A 9,751-nucleotide genomic window follows, 5' to 3' on the forward strand; every position below is an offset into this window, starting at 1 on the left:
AACATCATATAGAACACGACTAAATAGAATAATTCACGGGGGAAGCCACGGTTGCGACGATAGCCCTAAGGTCGGGTTCGTACAGAGGGAAGTCCACGCGCGTTACTCATGCAGTTCAGGTTGTGATAAGAATATTATTCTGATCCCCGGACACGTCACAACGACACATCTTTTTTTGTAATTAAGCATGATTTATGCTTCTTTTGCTTCAACTTATAATTTTAACTTTTTACAATTCTACTAGCGTATTCCGTGCCATGCAAGAATTTTTGTCTTGGATAAGATTGCTTTCAGTACTATGGACAGTATGGAGGTAAAGAGAGTTCACTTGAGGACCGAGCATGGTTATACTTTTGTCGTAAAATTATACCATGCAGACACCTACTCATATTTTGAATGCAAAAATTGAAGAGCACTATGCAAGGCTTATGCATTTGAGACCAATATGCTTATGACCTTTGATATTCGTCCGGAAGATGAAATTGAAGGTAATATCGACATCTGGGTCGATGTGCATACGCCTCCAGTTCTAATATTATGTGAGTTTATCTACCATATTTATTAAGTAATTTACATTTTTTATTTAAAAATAGTTGACAACTAATTTCTATTGACAATTTATTTCCATTCAAGCAAACAAGTCCGGTGCTTGGTAGACAACACCTACTACTATCCCGGGGCTGAATTAAACTGTGAGGAGTCATTGTGTTTCATGGCTTGAGGATCGTGATACTGTCAAGAGAGGTTATTTTCCTATACTTCAAAATATTAGTACTCAATACATGCGACCACTAGTGTGCCTATTGAACTATGGTCACATCTATTTAGGAAAGATGGTAAGATTTTTACTATTTGTCCTTAGTGTATATTTTGCATACATTACTTTTTAAGCTAAACTTCATTGCTAAGTGTGTTACTACGATGTTCTTCAATAGGGACTCGCAATGAATGTTGTGCCTCGTTGGATCGAGCTTAAAGGTCACATGACAATGGTTAGCTTACGGCCAAGATATCCTGCATTGCACATGTCTGCTTTCATGATTTCTCAAAGCGAGCAAGTCTTAATAGTCAAAGACTGGAGCAAAATTGTGAAGGATCACAACAGAGAAGTACTAGGGGGCAGCAATCAGAAGCGCAACCGACAATTAGGAGATAGGTTCATCTGCATTCTCCAATATGATGAAGAAGGAGTGATTAGCTAGCTAGAATGAGTTTGAAGATGATGATGTGCTACACTATGACTATGATGATTAAATAGCTAGTGTCGGTGGTAATGACTATGATGATTATTACTAGCTAGTGTTGGTGGTGATTAGATAGCTACACTATGACTACGATGATTAAATAGTGTTGGTGGTAATGACTATGATGATTATTATCTAGTGTTGTTGGTGATGATATGATGCAAGAGTTTTTATATTAATATGATGATGTTGATCCTGATGATTTGTTATTATGATCATGATTAGCTATTATATCATTGGTGGAAGGAACGCAGATTAGATTCATGTGGATGGATCAAAAGTGACCAAAAGTTAAATTAGTAGGATCGTCGTCCTAATTCAACTTTTGATTCATCCAAATGAATCTAATCCCTATTTCTTCCTCACAGTGGTATATTAATCCATCATGGACATAATGATATAACAACCTCTTAATTGGTACTGTATCAAAATTTGTATAACGGCGTATAAATACACAAAAAATGAAAAAATGAAAAACAAAATACTAGCAGCGTTGGACAGGAAGCACGCTATTAATTGTTACATTAACAATAGCACTGGAAATGATACACGTTCTGGCTATATGTCTTAGCAGTAGCGTGTGTTACATGCGCTACTGCTAAGAAATAGCTGCACCGCCTTAATGGTAGCGCGGGCCCCCGCACAACTAGTAGGCATTAAACCCGCGCTACTACTAGGCTTTTCCCTAGTAGTGTTGGTGTGATGGGTTCAATCTTGCGGTGATCTATATCCCAGTCACAGAAAGGGACAAGACACATATTTTTATTGTTTCCATTAAGGATAAAAATATGGGGGTTATTCATGCGTGAGTTTCCTTTGTCTACATCATGTCATCTTGCCTAAGGCGTCACTCCGTTCTTTATGACCTTAATACTCTAGATGCATGTTGGATAGCGGTCGATGTGTGGAGTAATATTAGTAGATGTAGGCAGGAGTCGGTCTACTTGTCTCAGAAGTGATTCCTATATTCATGATCATTGCATTGGATATCATCATGATTATTGGCTTTTCTATCAATTTCCCAACAGCAATTTGTTTACCCACCGTATGTTATCTTCAAGAGAGAAGCCTCTAGTGAAAACTATGCCCGGGGTCAATTTTTATCATGTATTAACATCCAAAATTACCTTGCTGCAATTTTTATATATTTTATTTTATTTTTTGTTTTATTTATCTATCCATCACTAGTGCGTGTCGGTCCTAAACAAACGGTTTTTAAACCCTTTCCGCGACGGCATTTGGAACCGTCGCCAATTGAGTGTGTGCGATAGGGTGTCCTTCCCACATGACCAAGAAATCGTCGGGGATTGGCCCTCCTGGGACCCAGGCTGGGGCCGCGTGCGATCGTGCGAGGCATCAAAAGCCAATCATTTCCGTAGGTATGTACATCCTAGAAGGTAATCCGAGAAAATCATTTCCGTAGGTATGTAGATCCCACACGGTGAATCCCAGAAAATCATTTCCGTTCGTATGTATATCACACATAGTCAATCCAAGGAATACGTTTCCGTTCTTATGTACATCCCACATAGTCAATCCAGGGAAAACGTTTCCGTTCGGATGTACATCCCACACGGTTTTATGTATACACTCGCGTGTGAAAGGTGTAACTATCACACACAATCTGCCTTAGTTATCTGTTTGCTTTCATTAACTACATCACACACGATTTGATGTAGAAAACTGTGTGGCATTGGGCTATCCATCACAAGCGCTTTTACTGCCAGAACCGTTTGCAAAGTTCCATGACCATCTGTTCTCCTTTTATTTTTGTCTATAATTTATTATTCTAATTGGAAATTTTGAAATACAAAACGTGCAATTCAATTTCTCAGCACAATGGTTCAACAACGAATCCATAAATAAAGTTGGCAGTACAATATGTTCAGTAATTACAGGATTAGGCAGCAATTAACTATGATAAACTACATTATTTAAAGGCGGTAAAGGTGAAGAGACAAGTGTAAATCATTTTCACCACCGGCAATGTTGAAGAAGCGGAATGCCCATAATGTGCCTTCCTGCATGCCATACGTACGAACCACTTTTGTCCAACCCCTTGTGACGATTGCCTGCCCATCCTTCACCGCCTTCAGGAAGACTTCTAGAGAATTATCATGGTAGTATGCATTATATACTTTAACCTTAGTTGTCTCCACTCCGGTCATGTAGTTTGCAAGGTAATCATTAGTAAATTGCTTCGGAAACCACTAAAAAGAGAAAAATATCAGATACTGACGTCTAATAGAGTAACTTGTTGTGTGAAGGGGGAAAAGGCAACACATTACTTACCATCCTAAAGTTCACTATTGTCTTCGACAAAGTGTAAATAAAGAGATTAATTCCAGTCACCCGTTTCTTTCGCCTAACAATCTTTCTTAGTTTCCTCACTTGACGCTTGTTCATGAATATCTCATTGCCACATACACAAAAGGGATCGAAGTGTGGATCAGTACCGCTCATATATGTACCTACAAGCAACCAGTTAATGTTAGAAGCTAAACTGAGATTGCACAAATGATGTAAAATACAACTACCTCTGTTCCTAAGTACAAGTATTTTTTGAGATTTCAATATGAACTACATACGAGTGTATATAGAATTATAGATATAGTTTAGATTAGAATCTAGATTCACTCATTTTGCTCCTTATGTAGTCTATATTGGAATCTCTAAATATACTTTTATTTAGGAATAGATGGTGTATAAGACATGGGATGCAACTAACCTCGACGGCAAACAACAGCATCGCCCATTGTAGCCCTGTGTAAGTACATGGAAAGACAATGTTACGTACAACAAGGTTAACATCCACCAAAACTAGCAAATGGTAATAAAAGAGCAGCATCTGTAGTGGTATCTTCATTTTGAAAGAGTAGCACGATAGCAAATGGGACGGATTAAAAAATGGATACAACTGTTATTTGCAACAGGCTTAACAACATCCTAAGTCATGTTTTGTAAGTTTGTAGCCATTGAAATACAACTCTTTAAAAATGGATACAACTTTTAATTGCAACAGGCTTAATGGCCATTGAAACCGGTACTGATAAAAATGCAATTGGCAGAGTTAAACATCACAGGGCAGGTGCTGCCAGAGCAGATAATGGCCCAGTTGTCTATTAAAAGGTAGGGAAAATGGCTCAAACGTGTTAGGCATGTTTACTACAACATGCTGAATACATCGACAGTACAAAACATAGCCATTAATTACAGCTGGTATTGGTAAGATTGAACTAGTGGGTACATACTTGGTAAGTCCTGAGAGGTAGTTGCTGGGGCACTTCATCTTGGCCAAAGCCCGCCCAAAGTTAGCGGCAGCGGAGGCGAGCTGTTCCTATGGGTCGAAGTGTGGATCAATGCCACTGATATGTGTACCGACAGGCAACCAGTAAATGGTAGAAGTTAAACTGCAATTGCACAAATAAAGTGAAATACTGTAAGACATGTGATGCAGCTAACCTTGACGGAAAACAACAGCATCGGCCGTTATGTGCGTAAGTACATGGAGAAGCATGTTAAGTAACACAGGGTTAGCATCCACCAAAAATAGCAAATTGGGCAGCATCTCTAGTATATCTTCATTGCGGAGAGTAGCATGGTAGCAAATGGACAGATTAAAAAATGGATACAACTGTTAATTGCAACATGCTTAACAGCATCCTAAGTCATGTTTTGTAAGTTTGTAGCCATTGAAATACAACTATTTAAAAATGGATTCAACTGTTAATTGCAACAGGCTTAATAGACATGGAAACCGATACTGATAAAAATGCAATTGGCATAGTAAAACATCACAAGGCAGGTGCTACCAGAGCAGAGAATGGCCCAGATATCTATAAAAAGGTAGGGAAAGTAGCAAAACGTGTTAGGCATGTTTACTAGAACATGCTTAATACATCGACCGTACAGAACATAGCCATTAATTGCAACTAGTATTGGTAAGATTGAACTGGTGAGTACATACCTGGTAAGTCCTGAGAGGTAGTTTCTGGGGCACTTCATCTTGGCCAGAGCTTGCTCAAAGTCAGCGACGGCGGAGGCGAGCTGTTCCTCTGGGTCGAAGCGTGGATCAGTGCCACTGACATGTGTACCTACAAGCAACCAGTAAATGGTAGAAGTTAAACTGCAATTTCACAAATTATGTGAAATACTGTAAGACATGGGATGCTTCTCACCTCGATGGCATACAAAAGCATCGGCCGTTATGACCCTGCATAAGTACATGGACAGGCATGTTAAGTACAACAGGGTTAGCATCTACTAAAAATAGCAAATGGGCAGCATCTCTAGTGATATCCTTAGTCATGTATTGTCTGTTTGTTGCTGGTCTTGGTGAAATTGAGCTGGACACGGTAATATTTGAACATCACATAGTGTGCAGTACTAAAATAAACAAGGCACGTACATGCTTAATACATCAACCGTACAAATCATAGCCATTGCAAGTGGTATTGGTAAGATGTCGCTGGTCTGATCTTACCCTGGGGGGTAGTCGCTGGGGGACTTCCTCTGGGCCAGAGCCTGCACCATGTTGGTGGCGGCGGCGCAGGAGACGTGTTCCTCTGGGTCAACACGCACAGCGGCCATCGCGTCATGGACCGCCATCAGCTCCTGGCGGGCGGGGGGGGGGGTTTGGAGGCATGAGGATGTTTTGCATGCACCATTTAAGCAATCAGGCTGGGGACGTCATAGAGATCGGTGGGTTACCTGACTGGATCCGAGCAGAATGTAGATGTGGTTGAAGTTATGGTTGTGGCGGTGGCGGTTTGAGATGCCGGTAGGGGTAGGGGCGAGGGAGGGGGATACTGAGTGGAAGGGGATGTGGCTAGAGGAATAAATTCTGAAATCGCGCGCCTAATGAAAAATTCGGTGTGAAACTTGAAACTTGGGCGGGGGAAACACACAACACAGACAAAGCGCGTAAAATACTCGTGTGCAAGAAAAAAGAAAGTTGACAGATCCCATATCCAAAAAATGTACACATGTACTTGATTTTTTCGGTCAATGGTACGCCTAGTTTATTAGGAAATATCGCACAGGTGACTGACTTATGGGTCATTAATGCAAAAAAACATAGACGGGTACGACATAGAAAGCATGTGTTTTGTGATCTTCTAATGATTAACTCAAAAAATGCACATGACCAGACATGCTAATCAACGCTCAAAGCCCTCAAAGGATGTTATTACCAACATTGTACGTTAATACTACAAATGTAAAGTACTACTGGTAATTTACTCTAATACTACAAACTTAAACTACTTCTCACATGCTGCCATCAGGGCATGCTGGCCAGACACCGGCGTTCTCCTTCCCGGCCTTGTAGGAGGTAGCCCACCGTGCTTCGATCTCCGCCAAGCTCTCCTCACCACGGCATGCGGCCTCTTTTTTCTTTCGGCGGCGGGACTCTCTTTTCTTGAGTGCTTTCTGCCTTTTCCACTCCTTCTGTGCGGCTTTGGCCGCCTCTAGATCCACCACCCATTCGTCCATGGCAGCCTCAAAGTCTGCCCATGTAACTGTCTGGCTACCGGCGGCGGTGAACTCGGCGTGATGAGATGCCATCGCTTCCTTACCATGTGTGCGGTCGTGGGCGGCGAGGAACGTGGCGCGGCGGGATGCCATCACTTCCTTAGCAGTTACTGTGCGCCGCGGTTCCATGGACAACGCCTGGAGAGAGCTCTGGGACGGAGGGGCCGGGTAGCCGTACAGTGCGGTGGTATTCAAGAGCTTAACGACAAACGACAACAGAAATTTGGCTTCCCTTACAATTTTGCTCGTTCATTATCGCACACGGTTCATCTCCGTCGCTTCTGGAAACAGTGTGCGCTGAGCCTATTGTGTTTTGCGTTATGATTGGCCAGAACCCCAGCCACGCGGATCACGCGTGTGCACCATTAGATGCGCTGCGATCAAACGACAATCCATGTCCCTCACATCACACCAGTGCACCTGTAGCTGGATTGGATTTATATGCGCTAAATGCCTAGAAAATGCACATAATCCCCTAAATATGGTAAGTGAGCTCGGAAAAATGCCAAATTTGAACATGGTGATTTGGAGGGTGTATGTTCATCATAGAAAAAAACTCCAGGGCAGAGAACGAAAAAAATTGGATTCCCTTTCAATCTTCAGGATTTCCCTCTCGAAAGCATGGAACTTCCTTAGTGATGGTTCGATTTATGAAGGGCGCGCATGACGAGATAAGCCAAACCTTCTCAAATTTTTACCAGGGCATGGTGAGGTCATACCATGGCACCATGCCAGGCGACATGTTTTTTAAGTATTTATTTCATTGTTTCTATAGTTGAAAACCCAACAAACAAACATTTGTGGTTGACTATTGCCACACATTTCATTGAAAACTCTGTCCATTCCTTTTAACAGGAATGAGAATTTTCTAAATGGCACGAGCATGGTTTTCTAGGCCGTTCTTGTGGACCCTTTCATGCATTGATTGTTTGAACATGAATTATGTGCATTAATGCCTAGGAAATGCACATAATCCCCTAAATATGGCAAAGGAACCCGGAAAAGTGCGAAATTTGAACACAGTGATTTGCAGGTTGTATGTTCATCATAGAAAAAAAATCATGGACAAAGGACAAAGGACAAAGGAAATTTGGACCCCCTTCATTCTTGGTGAATTCCCCCTTGAAACCATGAAACTTCCTCGATGATGGTTTGATTTATGAAAGGCGCGCGTCATGACATAAGGAAAACATTCCCCAATTTTTACCAGGGCATGGTGAGGCCATACGATGGCACCACGCCAGGCGTCATGTTTTCCATCCATGTGTTTCATTTTTTGTATAGTTGTTAACCGAGTAAATGGCGCGTTTATAGTTGACTATTGCCACGCATTTCCTTGAAATATCTATCCATTCCTTGTAAAAGGCATGATAATGTACTATAACACGACCATGGTTTTCCAGACCGTTCTTGTGCACCTTTTCATGCACCGATTGTTTGAATTTGAATTATGCCCATTAATGCCTAGAAAATGCACATAATCCCATAAATATGGTAAATGAGCCCGGGAAAATGTCAAATTTGAACACGTTGCATTTGAGGTGGTATGTTGATCGTTGGAAAAAACCGAATGACAAACTAGGACGGAAATTTGGATTCCAATTCAATCTTGGGGATTTTCCCTCTCGAAAGCATGGAATTTCCTTGGTGATGGTTCGATTTATGAAGGGCGTGCCTCACGACATAAGCCAAACCTTCTCAAATTTTTACCAGGGCATGGTGAGGTCATACCATGGCACCATGCCAGGTGTCATGTTTTTTAAGCATTTATTTCATTTTTTCTATAGTTGAAACCCCAACAAACAAACATTTGTGGTTGACTATTGCCACACATTTCAACGAAATATCTATCCATTATCCCTTGTGTCATTCTTGTGGACCCTTTCATGCACCGATTATTTGAACTTGAATTATGTGCATTAATGTGTAGGAAATGCACATAATCCCCTAAATATGGCAAATGAACCCGGAAAAGTGCCAAATTTGAACACAGTGATTTGCAGGTTGTATGTTTATCATCGAAAAAACTCGTGGACAAAGGACAGAGGAAATTTGTATCCCCCTACAATCTTGGTGATTTCCCCCTCGAAACCATGAAACTTCCTCGGTGATGGTTCTTTTTATGAAAGACGTGCATGACGACATTTTTACCAAGGCGCGGTGAGGTCATGCCATGGCACCACACCAGGAGTCATATGTTTTCCAAGCTTGTATTTCACTTTTGTATAGTTGTTAACCCAGTAAATGACGCGTTTATGGTTGACTATTGCCACACATTTCCTTGAATTATTTGCCCGTTCCTTGTAAAAGGCATGAGAATGTACTAAATAGCACGAGCATGGTTTTCCAGACCGTTATTGTGCACCCTTTCATGCACCGATTGTTTGAATTTGAATTACATGCATTAATGCATAAAAAACAAATATAATCCCCTAAATATTGTAAATGAACCCAGAAAAGTGTCAAATTTGAACACGGTGATTAGCAGGGTTTATGTTCATCGTAGAAAAAAACTCATGGATGAAGGTGTAACGCCCCGAGTCCAATGCGCCAGGTGTCTTCCAGTTATTCGCCATCGTTGCCATGTCTTTTGCTTGCGTGTTGCATCTTGCCATGTCATCATGTGCATTGCATCATCATGTTTTCAAAACTTGCATCCGTCCCGGTCTCCGTTCTGAGCACAGATACACTTGCACGCGCCCGCGGCATGTCCGAAATAATATTTTATAAGTGCCTGGAAAATTTTCTCGGAATGGTATGAAAGTTGGCATGCGATGTTGGTATGTTGTCAGTAGGCCTCCTGCCCAGTTTCATCGCATTCGGAGTTCGTTTGATGCCCCAACGGATAACTATAGCAACATTATAGCCGGTCAAATCGTCGGACGTTTTCGGTTTTCGAAAACTGTTGTCAGGTTTTCCCTCTCTTTCCTCCCTAGTCCATCTACCCAGCATACTACCAACCGCCACTCCCCAAA

The sequence above is a fragment of the Triticum urartu genome, chromosome 4 (genome assembly GCF_003073215.2).
Source record: "Triticum urartu cultivar G1812 chromosome 4, Tu2.1, whole genome shotgun sequence".
NCBI lineage: Eukaryota > Viridiplantae > Streptophyta > Magnoliopsida > Poales > Poaceae > Triticum > Triticum urartu.